We start from the raw sequence: 17,903 nt of genomic DNA, 5'->3' as shown, positions 1-17,903 counted from the left end.
TCTTGGAAAGGTGGTTTCTTCTGGCTGTTTCCCTCCCATTGTGTGCAGGGACACAGGTAAGCCAGATTCCTCCTCCATACAGAAAGTTCTGTCAAAGCATCTCTTCCTGGTACCACGTCCTTCCTAAAGCCTGAGATCTTTAGGCCCAGGGTCCCTCTATGCCCCTCTGGCCCTGCTGATCCATCAGCAGGCATTACTAAGAAAAGCTGTCACAAGGCTGTGTTGTTCAGACAGGTAGTGTAGACATGATATAGACACAATGTGGAAAGTGGGCTGAGGGCGCACATGAGGACGTGTAGTAGGTATGTGTTGTGAACTGGCAGTGTTGACGTGTACTAATGACGTGGCTTTCTTGGTACCACGGAATCTCACAGGGGGTGATGATGAAAAGTTAGTGGTCACTAGAGGCTTTGCCTCTGGAGAAAAGCATCCAACACAGATGGAGGCTGAGGTAGAGCAGACAAATCTTCGCTCTTGGGTAAGCCAGGTTCACCATGTGACACAGTCCTATTGCTGCTTAACAACCCTCTCAGCCACTATACCCGCCAAGGCCATGAGATGGGCCAGGCACATGCTAGTAGTCACCCACAGTGGGCTAGAGGTCCAGGTCAAGCATAAACACGGGCTCTATGGCCATTTGTGCTGTGCAATGCTGAGGTCAGACTCCTGCTAGATGTCCACCAGAGCAGGAGGCTCCCACAGAGGTTGCAAAGCCAGATCCCAAAGTCCTCAAGCAAGGTCTCTGCCAGGAGCCAAGAACACCTTGGTGAAGATGCTCTGCCTGCTTGTGGGTGCCACATTGCCCCAGAGAGATGATGGTCCTACTCAGCAATAGTACATCCTGACTGTGCAAGGCCCTGCTGCCCCCACAGCCATCAAGGCAGCCTTGACCTTGTAAAAGCCCCCAGTGGCCATAACTATTGAGTTGACCATGATCTCTACCTAAACCTAACTCTGTATAATCTGCTCATTTGCTTTGGTTGCCGGGTCACTAAGACTTAAAGCCCCTCATTTTGGGAACTATATTCATACCTATCTGTCTGTGGGTGTGGGTGGTAGAATGATGTGACTTGGGGTTCCATCTTGCTTGCATCACAGAAGCCCTGTGTGTTCATCTCTCCGGTGCTGCCATGTCTTTCCAACTAAACCAGATGAGTGACAAAGCCTTCTCGATGTGAACATAGTGTGTGGTGGGGAAGGAGGGCTCTTGGGGCAGTGACATGGGTGTGTCTCGGTGGCTATGGGCTAGCTGAGGTTCTGATATCCCTAGTAAGTACAGGAGAGAGTTTGGACTACTTCCTTTCATGTGGGTATCATGGCACCCTGAGGTTCCTTGGCACCCCACTAAGATAGCAGCACATGGTAGCAGTGTCCCAGGGGCCAGCTGATGCTTACACAAGTATAGACAGGCAGCCTAGCCTTGTCCCCTCCCCAGACATGGCTTCCTCCTCAGCCTACAAGTTAGGTTCCCAGCCCTCTCCTGTCTACCAGGTTTCTCATCCTCTGGACTGCCGTGTGGTGTTCACACTTGATCACATGGATGCACATGTGTAAGCAGTGTACAGATACAAGTTTATGTGTACATACATATGTGGGTGGGTACATGTGGCGCTCAGAGGACAACCTCAGGCTGTGTCAGGGTGTTGTTCCTTGGGCGTTACCACCTTGCCAACTGAACTATCAACTAAGAACCTCTAGGTCACTCTGTCCCCCTCAATCCCCTGCTTTCAAGAAAGCCAAGCTGTAGCCTGGGGTAAACAGCTGAGAACAAGCCAGGAAGAAGCCTTGGGACAGCCATCTGTGTATGTCCATCTGTGTATGTTAGTATGATGCTGCCATCTCTCTGTCCCAGGAAAGCTGTGGCTGCCAGGGTTCCACACACGGAGCTGAGTGGCCCCAGGAACAGCACTACTTTGCTCACATAGGACAGTGCCTCTTGGCCAGGCATAGACCTTTGTCAGACACCACCACGTGGGATTCCTGGATGCTGGGAACTGGCTGGCCAATCATCTTTCCTGGGTTTTATGTTGGAGTCCAGAGAAGGCAAGGCTCAGCCCAGAGCATGGCACAGGCTCAGCAAACACTCTATCCCGACACCAGTGTGCAACTGGGTAAGAGAAAGAATTGGGGGGGACAGAATTCCAAAGACCCTGGCATGGAGGAGCCAAGGGCATCCCCTGGAGTAACATCACATGGCCATTGCAAATAAAAACAGGTGGGTTTATGAGCCATAGCCTATGAACGTGATGTTGGGCTGGTTTGGAGCTGCCTCAGGGCAGAAATTCCACGTGCTTCTCAGGTGCTAGGAACCTTCACAGCCCTCTTTAGAATAGAATCCTTGATGTGACTAGCGGCACTCCACCTCAGAAACACTCTGACCCTGAGTCCCAGGTTCGGTATATCTTGGAAGGACCGTGTGCACCTTAGCGTGGCTGAGGCCCTCAAGTCTTCCTGTCACTGCAAGTATGTGTTATCTGTCAGAAACATTTGGTAGCCGGCTAGCAGTGCAATTTCAGGGGGCAGCCACAGTGAGGGTGTGTTTGCCATTAACACAGAATCTCTCCTCTCCCGGCTCCAATTAGAAGCTGCCTGAGTCTGCTGCCCCTACCCTAAGCCAGCCAAGCCTCATAAATCGCTTGAACAAGTTTATGGACAAACTGGCTGTAACGCCATCCCCCTCACCAGTGATCACCCTGGAGGGTCATGGTTCCCTCTCTATCCAGCAAACACGCCCTTGTTTCTGCTCTGCTGTGTGTAGTGATAGCAGTTTTCTCCTGCTTCCATGTGACCCCACTTACCTTTTTAAGGTCGGGTGGGAGGCAGGCAGGTCCTGGGATACCTGAGAAGGTGCTGGGCATTCATATGGGAGTGGATAGCCCTGGACCTTCCAAGCGCCTCTGCCTTTCCACCAGCCTGTCTTGAAGTTCCTGGGTCCCTCCCACCCAGCCCTGGATCAGGCCTACCTGTCTGTCTCATCGTCATCATCCATGGTTCCATCTATCGCTAGTACCCAGAGCCTCAGCCAATCAGCAGCCAGCAGACTGAGCTTATTAATGTCTATCTAACATCTGGTGGCCAGATCCTCCAGCAGAGGGACTGGTCCACACATCAGCAGCCTAGAGGAGCAGGGTGGCCCTTCAGACGGCAGGATGCACACTGTCATTGTAAGAGCGGTGGTGTCTGAGGGGTCCTGGATTGTGCATATCATAGCTCCTTTCCCACTCCATGATCTGGGAAACCTCCCAAAGGGTCCAGACCCAGAGCATGTTCCCTGGCAAATAAGCCATTCTGAGTCTCAGAGATGCAATTGGCATCATCTTTGCACTTACCAATCTACTTACCTACCTGTCCATCTTCGTGTCGATCCACCAACCACTCCATCCAACCCATCATCTACCCACTGATCAATACATTTACCTACCTATCCTTTCATCCACCTACTTAATACCCATGTACCCATCCATCTGCTCATCCACCCATCCATCTGCTCATCCACCCATCCATCTGCTCATCCCTCCCTCCATTCATCTGCTCATCCCTCCCTCCATTCATCTGCTCATCCACCCATCCATCTGCTCATCCACCCATCCATCTGCTCATCCCTCCCTCCATTCATCTGCTCATCCCTCCCTCCATTCATCTGCTCATCAATCCATCCATCTGCTCATCCACCCATCCATCTGCTCATCCCTCCCTACATTCATCTGCTCATCCCTCCCTCCATTCATCTGCTCATCCATCCATCCATCTGCTCATCCATTTATCTGCTCATCCATTCATCTGCTCATCCATTCATCTGCTCATCCATTCATCTGCTCATCCATTCATCTGCTCATCCATTCATCTGTTCATCCCTCCCTCCATTCATCTTCTCATCCCTCCCTCCATTCATCTGCTCATCCCTCCTTCCATTCATCTGCTCATCCACCCATCCATCTGCTCATCCCTCCATTCATCTGTTTATCCCTCCCTCCATTCATCCACCAACCCTCCCTCCATTCATCTGTTCATCCCTCCCTCCATTCATCTGTTCATCCCTCCCTCCATTCATCTGCTCATCCCTCCCTCCATTCATCTGCTCATCCCTCCTTCCATTCATCTGCTCATCCACCCATCCATCTGCTCATCCCTCCATTCATCTGCTCATCCCTCCCTCCATTCATCCACCCAACCCTCCCTCCATTCATCTTCTCATCCCTCCCTCCATTCATCTTCTCATCCCTCCCTCCATTCATCTGCTCATCCCTCCCTCCATTCATCTTCTCATCCCTCCCTCCATTCATCTGCTCATCCCTCCCTCCATTCATCTGCTCATCCCTCCTTCCATTCATCTGCTCATCCACCCATCCATCTGCTCATCCCTCCATTCATCTGCTCATCCCTCCCTCCATTCATCCACCCATCCCTCCCTCCATTCATCTGCTCATCCCTCCCTCCATTCATCCACCCATCCCTCCCTCCCTCCATTCATCCCTTCATCCATCCACATATCTGCAACTCATCCACTTGCTCATCCACCTACTTGTTCATTCAACTATCCATAAACTTTCCCCTCTTCTCTCTCTTCCTCCTCCTGTCTCTCCCTTCTTCCTTCCTCCTTCCCTCCCCCACTTCCTTCCTGTTTTCTTTCTACCCACCCATTCCTCCTTCCTTCCCCAGTAACTGAAGTCAGCGTCCCATCTTGCCTCCATATCCCTGTTTCTTTGCTTACCTTCAAGCTTTGGCTCAAAGTCAGAGTCTGTATGGTCCCCACTCATGCCTGCCCAGAATCAATACTCCCCCCAGTTTAATGTTCCTCCCATCCCATGGGGTCAAAGAAGACACCCAGACCACACCTCCTCAAGGAACTGAATGGGTAGACCTCACCACCTGCAGCCAATGAGCCTGTTCTCCCTGCCACATGGACCAGAGAGGAGGAGGACTTCATACAGGCTTGACCCTTACTAGGAGGGAGCCAAGGAAGGGCCCTTTACTGAAGTTGTCCGAAGTTCTATGGGGCTCTGTGGAAGCTCCTTTTGGTAGACCAAGGGAAGCAGGCCTTTCCTAGTTCTTGGGAAAGCAGTCTGAGGCCAGCTGGCCCTTCCTGGGTGTGTGTTACTTGCCCTCATGTAACCCAACCCTGTGTATAAAGTTTGACCCCTGCAGCACCCACTTTTTTTGCCTCACTTTTTGGACTCCACGACTTTTTGGATTTGGTTGCCAATCTCCACAGAGATGCCTGTGACAACCATGGACCCTGCTGCTCCATCCCACCCCCACACACCACCAACATTTCTGTTGGGGACAAACAGGAGCTCTAGGGTCCCTCTCATGTAGACAGGCAAGGACAGAATCTGAAGCTACTCAACCTCTTACATGTACAGCCTGAGCTCAGGAACACCTGTAACAGCCTCAGGGGGATGCTTCATTGCCAGGGTCTGCACTTCATCTTCTTGAATCTCCAGTGATGCATATGAACTCCATACTGGGTCAGTCCAGGGGTAGTTATCCTCACCTGTGCACTTTGGGGAGGACTGTGTGTCATTTATCTGAACTTTGAAAGAAGCATACCAGCCAGAGTGGGGGCTCCATCCTCTCTCACGGGATGAACACTGCCCAACATGGGCTAGCTGTAGGAAGAACCTTTCCCAGGGACATGTGTGGCCGGAAGCCTACACTGATATGTAGGTATTCCAAATGCTATTAAAATTGAAGTGTAGCAGGCGTGAGAGTCTCAGGACTGGTGGGGTTTCTGGTTAAATTGCAGTTGGGCTAAGGTCTCACCTGAAGGCTCAGTGGTGGGTGAGGTGAATTTAGCTTCCACACTGACTCTGTTCCTTGCTATTTTGAACTGTACTGGGCAGCTTCATGAAATGGAATCTGGTTTACCTTGGGAATGGGGGAGAGGAGAGGAAAGAGAGGAGAGAGAGAGAGAGAGAGAGAGAGAGAGAGAGAGAGAGAGAGAGAGGGAGGGAGGGAGGGAGAGGGAGAGGGAGAGAGAGAGAGAGAGAGAGAGGGAGAGGGAGAGAGAGAGAGAGAGAGAGAGAGGGAGGGAAGGAAGGAGGGAGGGAGGGAGAGAGAGGAGAGACTCAAATGGAAGCCAGTGTTCTCATTGCCTTATTTCAGAAGACACCCACCCACCATTTGTGAAAGCCAGTCAGTTCAGCCCATACTACACCAGGCCAGGGCCCACAACAGAGGCGGGACCACTGGATTCCCAGACTCTACAGTCCAATCTGAACCCCTCATTTCTTCCGCTGTCACACCATCCCCAGTCTTTGTAGTGCTACTCTCAGAGCCTCCATTCCCTGCAGACAAGTAGGTACGGCTTTGCAGAGCACCTGCCCAGTGAGCAGTCTCTCTCATCAGGGAAATGCCCAGACAGTCCCTGAGAATTTCCCTGATGACGGCTACTGCTACTGCTGCCCAGTTCGTTCTTTTTCAGTATCATGACCTGACCCAAAGGAGGGTTTTCCACCCAGCACCCAGCACCTGCCTGCCTGGCTCCAGTTCTATGCGAATCCTCTTACCTTTTCAGCTCAGGGCATCCCTACCTCCCTGGATCATCTCTGTAGAGACCCTTCCCAGCGCTCCCCAGTTCAGGACACCGCTGCCTCCTCGGCCTGAGCTGTATCTGTGGGCCTCCCCACTCGGGTCTTCAGCTCATGGTCTCCCTGTATCCCTGGCCCCAGCTCGCCACCACGGGATTCCTCCCTTCAGTCCCTTTCCCAACTTGGACAGCTGGAGCAACCCGAAACGCAGAACCGCGGAATCCAGGCTAGTCCCAAAGAAGCTGTGTGGTACCTGACCCTCTAAGCTACAAAAAGCATTTTCCGCCCCCTGCTGGTGCCCGTGTGGAACTACCTCAGGGTCTAGGGAGTGGGAGAATTGCGGAATCTTGGGACAGGAGCAAGCAAGCTAGTTAATTTCCGGGCAAGGCAGGACACTAGGAGAGAGAAAAAGAAATCAATGTTTGCTAAATAAGGGGAAGGCATCACCCTGTCTCTGTGGGGAAGAGGTCTGTTTACAAGTGTATTACAGTGATTACCCAGAGGACAGCCCCACCGAGTGAGCAAGTGCACCGACCAACTAGCCGTCCTTTCCCCAAAGAGTTCTGCGGAGTGCGTGTTAATGCGCTCCCGCCAACCAAACATGGCCAAGCTTTGGGTTTTAAATAGTTTATAGCATTTCAGATGCGGCTTCGAAGTCAGGCAGTCCCTAGAGAGGCCGAACAGACTTCTACACTTAGCCAATGATGAATAACCGAGAGACCTCAGGGCCCGGAAGGATTCCAGATTTAATTCAAATAATTTAAAATCTAATGTTGAAAGAGCTCTTTGCATTCATGGGCCGTACCCATTTCCAGCTGCAGAAAGAAACGGCTTTGTGTTTGAGGCTGAGGAACGAGCGTTAACTGTCTTACCATGTGCCTGCCACTTCCAGCCAGCACACCGACATTTTTCATGTTACAAATGGCAGACTGCGATTTTGAAAGCCAGACACGATGAGGGGAGAAAGATTTATCATCGCCATGGAGTCTTAGCTCCAGGTGGAAGGATTTTATCCATGTCCGCAGTGAGGTTGCTGCCTAACTGGCCCTGCCAAGAGGAGAGGGAGCACTCTGGCCCTATGTGCACACCTGGGAGGCCCTTAGGAAGTTCAGAATGCTGGATGCAAAATCAAGCACACTCCCATGTGTTTGGCTGTACTGCATGCAAATTCTGGGTGTTTGGAAGAGGTGGAGCATGCCAGGGACTCACTGGCTGGTAGGTATGCCCAGCATGGCCAAGGCCCATCAGAGGAAGGATCTCCAAGGGAGCTATGGTAAGAGCTGCATTTAGGGTCATGTGACAGAGGCAGCTCCATCAGAGGGGTTGAAGGACACTGCAGCCTCATGTCACCCTCTGGGTCCTCCAGGAGAGCAGTGAAGGACTGGCATTTCTGAAGGAATCTGCTGGTGACAGTTGCTCAGCAGCTGGCCTAGACTTCCAATAGTCCCCTGAATGTGGACATGGAAAGTGTGAGACCAGTTCCAGGCTTCGGCAGCCCCGGGCACATCTCAGCACACTGTGCCTGCACGCTTGTCTGCACGACGACTCTCGGAACCCAGGGTAGTGTGTCCTGTCTGTCAACTGCCATCCACTTACCATAGCAAGAAACACTCTGAAGGACCACGTGCTGGCCTCTGCTCACACTCACACTCCATTGGTCAGAACTAGTCACATGGCCAGCCCACCTACCTGAGATCCTGGAGCCAGAAAAGCACAGGGGCCATGCCTCCTGAGCAGTGTTGGGCTCACCACTCAGCTCCCCTTGGACCATCCACACTCAGCACCAGTCTGTGTATCTGAGCTTTACATTTGCCAGGTATCCCATCCCTGTATTTACTTCACCTGCTTGATAGCTGGACAGTCTCCTCTCTTCAGCAGCTGTGGTTTAGGCTCCTCAGTGACATAGGGACTGACTGGTACACACTGTGTACAGGTATACACTGTGAAAGAGACAGGAAGAGATGACCACAGGGGTCATCCCTTGATCCCGCTAGAGGTAGAACTCTACTGTCTTCCAAACGTCTATGCCTAAGATGGAGCTTTATAGAGGCAATACAACCTAAAATGAGGGTGGGCTTGTTCCTCCTCTTGTCCACCCTGATGCCCAGGAGAGAAATGCTGCCGCAAGCTTGGTAACAGTAGATACAGCATCCATAGCACTTGTGGGTTCTTCGCTAGATATAGAGAAGTTACCCATGGGTATGCATTAACACTGTCTATCCATAGTGGCCCCTGGCATTCTCCTCTTGCAAGCATGAAGAGTCTGTCTGGAGGACACCAAAAGACCACGCAGCCAAAATCACCCATGAAGAACTGTGCACTGACAGACTCATCGAATCGGAGCTTAGATGCCATCCTCAGATGTGGGTCATCTAGAGACAAGATCAAGCCAACACGGAGGGCATAATGCTACTGTCCAGAGTGGTGGCCTCAACCCCATATCTACCTCCTTGTCCCACCAATCTCTCTCCCGCTGCTCATGCCATGGCTTCCTGAAAGAGAGGCCATTGAACTACAAATTTGGCTTGGCTTTAGTGCAAGCTAAAACAAGGCTGCTACTCTTCTCCCTCAAATCAGACCTCGTAGATGGGGGGGGGGTGACAGGGACATTCCCACTTGGTAGAGCTTTGAGTATTATGTTGGGCATAAACCTACCAGACCATGAGCCACGTGAATATTTAATGTAGCCCAGGCCTGAAAGGAGATGTCAAAAGTCAAAGAGGGATGGAGAATGAGCCGTATGCGTGGCCTGGGGACGTGGAAAAGCCAGGTAGATAGGTGCCCTAACCTCTGTCCTTGGCCTCTCAGATTTGAGCAAACTTCGACACTAAAACAGGCATGGTGGCAGCATTTGAGCCCATGAGGGTCAACAGCTTGGTGCTTCCTCCTGTCAGTGGGTGTGACTGGTGCTCCTACGGAGTGTCCCACCTCTCCACAACATAAGCAGATCTGCCGCGTCGAAAATCCAGCTCTCAAAGATGGCACCTAGATGCTTGGTCCACGTTGGTTCCTGACCTGGGCTGACGCATGTTCTGGGTACCACGACCAAATGCCAGGTTCGTGCACACCAGGTCCCAGGCAGCACTGCCTCTGATGACAGAGGTGACGGATGTGGCAGGAAGTGTGGTTGTGGGCCTGTGGCTATGGACTCACTGTTCTTTCACGGACGCATCCATAATCAGCCAGGTGGGTGGAAGATGATGAGGTAGAATGCGGGCCATGATCACCATCATCCCACACGACTCACTGTGGGAATGTGTCTGCCTACCCTCACACGATGTCCCTGTGATGGCTCGGTCTTTATCCAAGTGTCGCAGGAAGACTATCCTGTTACCATCACCTCACCTACATCCATACATCAGCAGGTGCAGATGGAGGAATCGCCCTGGTAGTGTTTGTTGACCTCAGTCACAAGGTGGAGCTGAGCTGTTGTTGCAAAGTAGGTAGGGAAAATTCCTGTGTCATGTGACACCCTGGACACCTCTTGACACTCCAGTGCTAAGACATGCCTTACTGAGGCTCGGTGACTGGGACTCAGATTTCTCACTAGTCCAGCCAGCTGGGACTTTGGCTTGAGAATAGCTCGGTGCATTGGTTTCTTGTGTTGTTCTTTGTCGTGGCATTTTGTGACGGGTTTGCTTTGGCTTACAGTTTAGGCAGATGCCATTGATCATAATGAGAAAGGCGCAGAAGCAGAAGCAAGAGGAGCTGAGTGAACAGGAAGTGGGGCTGGATTGCAAAATCTCCAGGTCCATCCCCAATGACCTACCTCCTCCAACAAGTTCCAAATCCTGAAAGTTCCACAGCCTTCTACAATGGCACCACCAGTGGTGGGCCAAGTGTTCAAATACTTAAGCCTATTGGAGATACTTCACCTTTGAACCACAGCTTGCTGCTATGGGAGCAGCAAGCGCTGGAGCCAGCTTCACTGGTGGGCTTTAGCTCAGCACACACCCTCTGGAAGCAAGTTTCCAGGAGCCAAGGCCACCTGGTGACAGGAATATGATCTCACTTCAGACAAGGGACAGACAATTGTGGCTGTTCTTGGGGCACCAGCCAGGGCTCTTCCTGGACCAATGACTTTATCTTCAGGGATCCAACGTCTCTCTCAGGTGAAGAGCATTGTTCTGAGACGGGCAGGCCCTACTGGAGGGGCAAAGGCCCTGGGACCACGGAAGTTCCTCTAGTCCAGATGGGCTGCAACACTCATATCGTGAAACCCTCTGGAGAGGATCAAGGTGGCTGAGGTAGTGTACAAGTCTCAGGGTCTCCTGTTTGCACCCAGCGCTTTTGGCACACGCAGGTCAAAGCCTGCCTGTCATGTATTGATAGCAGTGAGGATGTTCGTGTGACTTTTAAAACAGAGAGAGTTCCTTTCATTAAGAGTATCTCAGTAAAGATTGTCAGAGAACACTCCCATTTAGAGAACAGCGAGTTTAGAAAGGCCAGGTAAAATACGAAGTACATCTTTCAGTGCAGGGCTGAGCTTGCAAAAGGGTAATGGAAATTTCCAGGGGCTCAAAATGAATAACATGACCCAAAGTAGTAATTGTGTGAGGTAAGGCTGTGCTGCCTGGGGCTGGCTCCCAGATGTTGGTCTTGGTACAAGGGGCTTGGAGTGGGCTCCTAGGCTAGGATAGGGAGGTCCTCCAGTCCTCAAAGGGCAAAAGTCAGGCTGGTGGCTTCTACACAAAGCTGTTGTTCCTACCGTGACCTCATCGAAGTGTGGCTACTAGCAAACCTGCCCCCAAAGCAGGGTGTGACAGGAAGGATATCTGCCTAGCTCTTGACTAAGATGGTCCTACAGCCTGGGTGTAATGAGTTGTCCATAAGTTAATTCTTAGTCCCTGCAGTGTCAGCATGGGGACGTGTTGTCTGCCTTTAGGAGACAAGGTCCTAATGGGAGGTGCCTAGGTCACTGGAGTTGTGCCCTGGACTCAGTCTCTTGGTCTCTCTGTGTTCCTGGCTTAGCTATGACCACTTCCCATGTGTGATTCTGCCTGCCATCTGAGGTCATCATCAGAGGCCCAATCCACAGGGTTACCTGATCTTGAAGCTGAGCCTCTATGGCTGAGAGCTAAAGAAACTATATCTCTGTATTACTTACTTATCTCACAGGGTTCTATTGTCACAGCACAAAGCTGACACACAAATGGGAATTTAGAAAATGTCTCCTGGGGCTGGAGAGAGAGCTCAACAGTTAGGAGCACTGTCCACTCTTCCAACCCAGGTTCAATTTCCAGCACCCACACGGCCACTCATAACTATCTGTAATTCCAATCCTAGTGGGATCTAGTGCCCTCTACTGGCCTCCACAGGTACTGCACACATGTGGTGTACAAAACCCCCATAGATATAAAATAACAATAATATAGTTTTAAATTGTCTCCTGAAGAGAACTTCCTGGATAGTGGACCAGAGACTCAAAATTCTATAAATCTAGAAAATCAAGGCATATGCTGAGAAAAAAAATTATCAAAATTATTAAATTCTTAATTCTGACTAACTGAGATGCTGCAGAACCAGGAACTAGAGAGTCTAAGTCAGAGTTACAACCTGCTGGGAGACTTGAGTCCCACTCACTAAAATCGAAAAGACTTCTGTCACCTCAAGAAATCTCTTAGAGCGGGTGAGATGGATCAACAACAAAAGCACTTGCCACAAAAGCCCTGATTCTTGTGATATAATAGGTCTGATTCTCAGAACCTACTGGAAGAAGCCAGGTGTGGTAGCACACATCTGTAACCCCAGCACTCAGCCTCCATCAGCAACACAGGAGGAGGAGGTAGGAGAATCCTCCAAAAGCTCTCTGGTCAGCTAGCCTGGAGCAGGTAGTGCACCCACTCAGTGCAGGAGAAACTGACTCCAAGTGTCAGCTGCCTCAAGAAGGAGGAACATGGGAGCAGACTCCTGGAAGCCAGCTTCTAACCTGCATACATTTGCCACGACTTGTTTCTGTTTACCTCCCCCATTAAACAAAATGTTTAAAAAAGAAAAGAAATTCATACCCAAACATTAACTGGCCACTGAGTAGACAGAGTGAGCAGACACTTTGTGGCCACATGAGATTAAGAAAGCAGATCTCACAGGAACTCCACCAGGTAAACAAATCACAACAAAACCAAATAAGAAAACACAAAACAAAACTCTTTAGTGTGGGAGGAAAACGTGACTTCTAGAATTTCCACAATATATTGCTCAAAATGTCCATATTTCAGCAAAACTTAACGAAACTTTGGAGGAGACAGGACAATATAGGTAATGAATGAAGACATTTTTTTTCTAACCACTCAAGAAAGTCAGATGCTAAATTTACTAGGCAAGACTTTGTCACCTATTATAAATATGTTTAAAGGACTAAAGGAAGCAATGAGAAGGGCACCCCACCAAGCAGAGAATAGCAATAAGTCAATAAATAACCAAACAAAGATTCTGCTGCTGAAAGTATAATAACTGGAAAAAATGTACTAGATGAAGTAAACAGCAGATTTGAATTAACAATAGAGCTGGTGAACTTGACACTGGGCAAATTAAGATCAGAACTTCCAAAAATCAATTTTAAAATTCATTTACATAGTCTAGGAGCTTAACTTTGAGTAGAATAAACCCAAAGAGATCTATACCTGAGCACTAAACAATTGTCAGAAAGCAAAGAAATAAAAACAGAACGAGTTCACAAAGTCAAAAGTACCCTGATAGCTAAAGCAGACTAACACAAAGGGTGAGGAGAGTCAATGTAGACCAGAATTGCTCATAAGCATTGGTGAAAAATGGTAGCAGCACAAACCCAACCATGTAGAGTATTCTTATTGCTCATTATCTACTGGAGTATATCCCAGGAACATAAGACCTGTTCAACATACAAACTCAATACCAGGGCAGGCTAACTTCCTAAAGAAGAGAGGTTAATTAGCTCACAGATGAGAGATTGGAAGAAGCCGAGAGGCCCTCATGGAGGGTGGCCGAGTGCAGACAGTGGGAAGAGTCACACCCTGAAGCGAGAAACCAGAATGGCTGGGCAGGGCCAGGCTCAGACCTTTGTATTAACCACCTAGTACCTCCCACTGGAATTGCCTGGCTCCCTCTTACACCCCTCTGGGGGAAGGGTCTTCCAGCAGGTTCTGCCCCTTAAGCTAAGGACCTTCCAGCAGGCTCCACCTCTTAAGCTCACCACTACTTAGTGGGCCTTTAGGAGGCCCATGCATGAGCAAAGGGGGTCAAGACCATGCTGGGGAAACCCACAGAAACAGCTGACCTGAGCAAGTGGGAGCTCACAACCCAAGGCTGACAGCTGGGGAACCAGCGTAGGACCAAACCAGGGCCTCTGAACATGGGTGTCAGTTAGGAGGCCTGGACAGTCTATGGGGCCTCTGGCAGTGGAACCGTATTTATTCCTTTGGTTCTTCCCTTGATACCTCCCTAGTGCTGGGATTAAAGGCATGTGATCCCAAATGCCAAGATCACCATTGTGTGAGCCGTTTCTCTTCAGGACTGTATCAATTTCATGTAGCTCAGTGTGGCCTTGAACTAACAGAGATCCATCTGCTTGTCTCTTGATTCCTGGAATTAAAAAAGGTGTGTGCCACCACGGCCTGGCTCTATGACTAGCTAGAATGGCTGCTGGGATTACAGGTGTGTATCACCATTGCCTGGCTCTTTGGCTTATAGTTCGTTTTGCTTTCTGCACCTTCAGGAAAGCCTTAATAAATCATAAATATATCATCACACAAAAGGACACAGGGCCTAATCTAGAAGAGCTCTTGATGGCTAAAGCTGTCCATTTGAGAAATAAATGCAACAATGACAGAGCTGGGCTAAAGCTCAGAGGAGTAAAATGCCAACCAGTCTGTGAATGATGAATAAACATTAGAGAAGCAACACCCCACCAACCCACCCGCCCAAGCAAGGTGGCGATTAACACGTGTTAATAACAGACTATGATAATTCAAACACCCCCTTTAAAAATCCAGGTAATGGGCTAGAGTGATGAGGTTGGTTCCCAGCACTAACCAGTGATGAGATTAACTCCAGTTCCAAGGGACCTGATGCCTCTTCCAGCCTCTTCTGCCTTGGCAGGCACATGCCAAGACACAGACACACAGATGCTCTCACGCTCTCTCTGTCTCTGTCTCTCTCTGTGTGTGTCTCTGTGTCTCTGTGTCTCTGTGTCTCTGTGTCTGTCTGTCTGTCTGTCTGTCTGTCTCTGTGTGTGTGTGTGTGTGTGTGTGTGTGTGTGTGTGTGTGTGTGTGTACAAAATAAGGTCTGGCAAGGTGGTTTAGCAGTTAAGAGAATTTGCTGCTCTTCCAGAAGTTTTAAATCTTGCATCTAACTTGTAAGATTCAAAACCTCTGGAATAAGTCCATCTCCAATGGGACCTAATGCTCTCTTCTGGGCTTTGTGAATACTCTCTCTCTCTCTCTCTCTCTCTCTCTCTCTCTCTCTCATAAATAAAATAATCTTATTTAAAAAAAAACAGTAAGAACTGTTGTAGGCAGTGTCCTCCAATGAAGTTAGAAGGCAAATTTTTAAGAAAAAAAAAAAAACAGATTTTCGTACCCTCAAAATTCTCTCTCTAACTACAAGTAGAAAAAAATAGTTAACTTCACAGAAGAAAATCTGGCAGATATTACCTTAACCTAGAGTCAAAGTCAACACACCCAAAGGACATAGTGATATCTCACATCCAGGATATAATGTTTTCAAGACATTCTTGACCTGAATCAATAACCACAAAATTCTAAGAAAACAAAGGAACTCAGGTCTGTGGACATTCTTCAAAGTATGGAGGTCATGGTCATGGTTGGGAGATGGAACACCCTCTATAGTCTCCGTAGCTGGTGGTGTTTGGGGGGACTTCAGGAGCTGGAGCATGGCTGGAACAGGCATGCATGCTGTAGAAGGTGGTACCTGGACCTCAGTCCACACCTCACTCTGGGCTACTTTCACCACACGCTCCAGTTGCTATGGCATTCTGCCCACGTTCATGCAGCCAAGCTCTGAAACCATGAGCCAAAAGAATTCTCTGTTAAGTTGCTCTCTAAGTATTTGAGTTGGGAGGATACAGTGTAGCATTCACTCACCGTAAGGAAAACGGAAGGGCCTCTCAGGTGCGGGCAGGCCAGGGGACATGACAACTAAATGCTGGCACAGAAAAGCATATTAGAGAGGAAACAGATGGAATTCAAATGAAGTCCACGATTTTGTTTAAAAGAACTGACTAAAAGAGAAGTATAAACTACTGGGGCTATGACCATAAAGGCAACTAAAAATATCCTTCAGAATAGAGTTGGTTTTGTTTGTCTGTTTTTTCTTTTTCAAGATAAGGTTTATCTGTAGCTTTGGAGGCTGTCCTGGAATTCACTGTGTAGACCAGGCTGACCTTGAACCCATAGCGATCCACCTGTCTCTACCTCCCTGGTGCTGGGATTGAAGGTGTGCACCACCTGGCTCCAGAATAGAGTTGTTTTTTTTGTTTGTTTGTTTTTTGTTTTGTTTTGTTTTGTTTTGTTTTGTTTTAATAGCCCTCGGACTAAACGAACTTCAGGATAATAGAATGAAATGCCACTTACCAACTATGACTATTATTATTTGGGATGTGGTTTGAGACAAGGTTTCTCTGTGTAGCTCTGGCTGTCCTGGAACTCACTCTGTAGACCAGGTTGGACTCAAACTCAGAGATCTGCCTGCCTCTTCCTTTAATTAAGTGCTGGCCTTAAAATCGTGCACCACCACTGTCCAGCCTTATTTTTTATTAATTATTTTTTTCATTTATTTTACATAGCAACCAGTTTTCCCTCCCCCCTCTCCTCCTGCTTCCTCCCGATGCCTCCCATTTAGCTCCCTGCCACCATCTACTCTCCATCTCCATTCAGACAACCCTACTGGGCCTGAAGACCTGCCAATCACCAGAACCCAGGGCCATTCAGTCCAGAAGACAGTAAAGGAAACAGATAGTAAAGAAACAAAACTTCCATCCAGACAACACAAGAATCGACACCCAGACCAGTAATCATCCCAAACCCAGATGTGTAAGCGCCTGCCTTATTTTTTAATTTTTAAAGATCCATCTATTTTATCTTACGTGTATGAGTATTTTGCCTACATGTATGTATCTGCTCCACATGTATGTCCCGCATCTGGAGAAGTCATAATAAGGTGTCAGAGCCATGGAACTGGAGTTATGGATGTTTGTGAGCCATTGTATGGGAGCTGGGAATCAAACCTGGGTCCTCTGCAAGAGTAAAGCTTGCAAACCACTGAGCCACCTCCCAGCCCTCTGAATTACTTAATGTGGCTAAAATTGCTTTAGTGTTTGGTATCAGAAATGTATACTACAAAAAGGAAAAAGTATGGGTAATATTTGTGGAAATGAATTTTTAAAATAATAGGTAAAACAGCTAAAAAAAATTAAACTCAGCAATGTGAAGCAGGCCAACATTCTTAAATTAACAGAAGAATGCAAAAGATAGTTCAGCATCAGAAAGTATAAAGTCAGGTACTGTGAGTATTAATTAGATTTACTTCTGAAGGTATTTGTTCTTATTCTCCCTGACTAGCATATCGGGTAGAGGCCCTCCTCGGCCTGTCTCAGTAGTTCACTTGAGGCCATCTGAGGAATTAGGAGTCTGCTTCATCCTACCCTTTTCTGAGATTTCATTCTTGCTGTCTGCATCAAGATGAGTCAAGCCATAACCCTGCATCACACCTACAGAAGTTGTGAGAAAAACTGGAATACACAGTAGAACCACAATGTCACTGGGAGGTGGTGGCGCATGCCTTTTATCTCAGCACTTGGGAGGCAGATACAGGCAGATCTCTATGAGTCCAAGGACAGCCTGGTCTACAGAGCGAGTGAGTTCCAGGACAGCTAGGACCGTTACCCAGAGAAACCCTGTCTTGAAAAACCAAAATAAATAAATAAATAAATAAATAAATAAATAAATAAATAAAATTTAAAAAAAGAAAAGAAGAAAGGAAGAAAGGAAGAAAAAAGAAAAAGGAAAAGAAAAAAGAGAAAGAAATTGGACAATGATCACCCTACTAATCAAATTGTTGCAAAGGGCTGCTGAAGAGACTGGGTATAGGTTAAGGTCACAGCCAGGCCTTCTGTTGTTTTGAGAGACTGAATCTAATTGTGGCTTTGTTTCTCAACTTCAGCATCCCAAGAATGAGGCTCCTTTTGCTGGATCTGACCATGGTGCTCCATAGAATAGCAGAAAGTAGGAACACCCCAAAATACCTACAACAATATTGAGAGGAGATACAGGGCTTTGCAGGTGCCATTAGAATGCCAAATCAGCTGATGGGGAGAGTGTTCTTGGGCTGTTCCTGGAGGGCCTTGCCTCATCAGATGAGCCTCTAAGGATGGGCAG

The sequence above is a fragment of the Cricetulus griseus genome, chromosome 2, assembly GCF_003668045.3.
Source record: "Cricetulus griseus strain 17A/GY chromosome 2, alternate assembly CriGri-PICRH-1.0, whole genome shotgun sequence".
Taxonomy (NCBI): domain Eukaryota; kingdom Metazoa; phylum Chordata; class Mammalia; order Rodentia; family Cricetidae; genus Cricetulus; species Cricetulus griseus.
Note: the sequence above shows the minus strand (reverse complement) of the source record.